Below are 2893 nucleotides of genomic sequence, written 5' to 3' on the forward strand. Positions count from 1 at the left end.
AGGGCCCCCTACTACCATCCCACTCTTAGGAAAGGAAAGAGGAAAAAACATAGATAATTTTGCCCTCAAATAACCATGAAATACAAAATTCCCAAACACATGAAGAAATCTAATGCTAGGCAAGTTAACAAATTAATAGCAGAATTATGTACTCACTCCTGATAAAATGAATTTTATGAAGTAGCTTAACAGAAATTTTAAAATAAATTTAAGTTGTTAAAAGAGATAAATGAGAGACTATCAAAAGTGATTAATATTATAAGCAATGGCATGGATTAATCTTATAGATAATGTTAGGCAAAAGAAATTACTCAGAAGAGCATTACGTATGATTCCAATTATATAAAGTGCAAAACATGAAAAACTAATCTATGGTTTGTGAAGTCAGGAAAGCAATTACCTTTTGGGATGCAGAGGAATCAAAGGGACTTTGGAGACTGTTGGTTATGTTCTATTCATCATTTAGGTGCTCTTTACATAAGAGTGATTATTTGATGAAGTCTTTGCTATAAAATGGTGATATACTTCCAATATATAATGTATGTACTTAGCATATGAACCTTAAATACATTTTAGACATTAAAAACTCTTTCTGATAAACATTGCCAGTAGGAGAATCCAGGTATGTTGAACTGATCCATTGTCTTTTGAGTTTATTTCACATCTAACTGTTAAAGTACAGATTGTTAATCCAAAAGTAAAAACTAAACTAAACTAAAAGGAAAATAATTAAATAGAATATTAAAATGTTATGAATGCAATAGAAATACAAATACATGGAAATTTTCAAATTAGATCATATATTTTATTAGGATTTAAAATGAGTGCAAAGTGATCTCATTAGCTGGCTTAAATCTTTCTTATTTTCTTATTCAAAAATATGCCAATTTTTATATACTTATCTATGCCTTTGTATTTGTTATTTCCTCTTCCCAAACTATTCTTACTTATTTTTTTTAATTTTGATAAATTCCCTCCTTAAAAAATAAATCGAGATGGTTTCACAGATTTATGCATATATCCAAACTTATCAAGTTGCATGCATTAAATAAATATGTATAGTTTTTTGTTAATGAAGCTGCTAAACATAAAATACTAAGTTGGAATGCTACCTTCTGTGCGAAGTCTTATCTCTTATTCATAGCCAAAGTTAGGCAGTCATTCCAGTATCTCTTATCAGATATGTGAGATCCTTAGATATATATTCAGGCTGGGGGAGATACTGCTTGGATTCTAACATATTTCCCACTGCTTTCCAAATCTGTGATAGTGACAATTCATTTAATCTCATGATGCCTTTGTGTTCTTGTCAGTAAAATGGGAATAAATATTATCTTCTTAGGATTGTCTAAATGATTAAATAAAACTCAAATTCATAGAATAATATCTGGCACATAGTATGTGTTCATTAAAATCCTAACCATTATTTCTTTATTTTTTTATTGGTTAACCTTACAGATTGCAAGGACCTTGTCAGTTTACAATCCCTTATTTTTTATTTTTTTACACCTACAGCACCTGGTCTTCCTAGGCAGTCTCCCATCCAAGTACAAACCAGGCCCAACCCTGACTAGCTTCCGAGATCAGATGAGATTGGACTTGTTCAGGGTGGCATGACCGTAGACCTAACCATTATTTCTGTGTCATAGCTTTTTCCTGTTTTATAATTTGGCCACTGCCAAGTTCCCTAAGATTTCCAGTCTTGTCTTTCCTATATCCTGTAGACCTTGCCCCTTACAGAGTATTGGTCATATATGTGATATTCAATAACTGTTTCATGATTTGAATTGAATCTCTTAATTAACTAATTATTAAATCATGAACTTATCATAATTGTTATGAGATACTCTACAAATTTGAGTGGGCTTAAAATATTAACAAATATTCAAATTACATTCAACATAATTTTTATAATATCAATATTGATATTCTAAGTTCTCTGAATGTCATATCAAACAGGTATTAATTTCCCCAGAGTGTCAGTAACCATCTATGGGCTTACTTGTATGTGTGGGTCTCAATGAATGAATTACCTTTTTACAAAGAATAACAAAAGGATAGAACCTTCCGAACACCAAGCACAGAAGAGTTCTAGAATAAGATGCTACTGGTCTGAGTGAGCCAGGACCAGACTCTGTTCTTAGTTTTCACTTTCTTTTAAGTTTCTCTTGCTTTGATTTTCTTATCTCTTGGCCACAGGCATAAACTTCCCATATGTAATATTTGTCCATGTCTTTACAAGGATGCTATAGAAGTTTAGACTTATTCAAGATCATAAAATAAAACCCCACTTGAGCTCTTTACAACAAAAGATGTTGGTTGTGGGGACTTGAGTGTAAGAATATAACAATAATATCTTCCCAATTAACAAAAGGGGAGATACTATCAGGCCTAGAGAAAAAATTGGAATGATAGACTTTATATAAAACAATAATCCTTCCCTCTCTTGAGTCTGCCCTTTTGTGATTCTTGGCTTCATCTTTTTCTCTGTGGATGTCAACTCTTTATTTCAGTCCACTTGGCAGAAAGTTACTATTCATAGTTTTTACTTAAAATTCTCCCTTCATAATAGAGTTGGGGTTTCTTAATTCAATTTTAAATTTCCACAAGAAGGATACTTATTGACAGATACTGGGTAGTTTCCCAAAATAAACCAATCAATTATGACAGAGAGGCAGAATTATTCTAAAACAGTGTGGCTAGATTCACACACACACGTCTCAATTTGTTGAAAACAGTAATAAAAGAGAGAATCTCAAGTATAATGGGTTTTATAGTGTCCCCTCCAATATCCATGTCCACTAGGAATCTCAGAACATGTAATTATGGTAAGGACCAAGCTAAGAAATTATACTGGATTAGGGTTAGGCCAAAACACAAAGATAATGTCTTT

The 2893-nt window shown here is 31.9% G+C and overlaps 1 pseudogene; it reads right to left on the reverse strand.

Moving 5' to 3' along the window:
• Positions 1-1506: 1506 nt before the first annotated feature.
• LOC112478036 lies at positions 1507-1625 on the reverse strand (annotated as a pseudogene).
• Between the last annotated feature and the right edge of the window lie 1268 nt (positions 1626-2893).

Source organism: Pteropus alecto, unplaced genomic scaffold (genome assembly GCF_000325575.1).
Source record: "Pteropus alecto unplaced genomic scaffold, ASM32557v1 scaffold131, whole genome shotgun sequence".
NCBI classification, from domain to species: domain Eukaryota; kingdom Metazoa; phylum Chordata; class Mammalia; order Chiroptera; family Pteropodidae; genus Pteropus; species Pteropus alecto.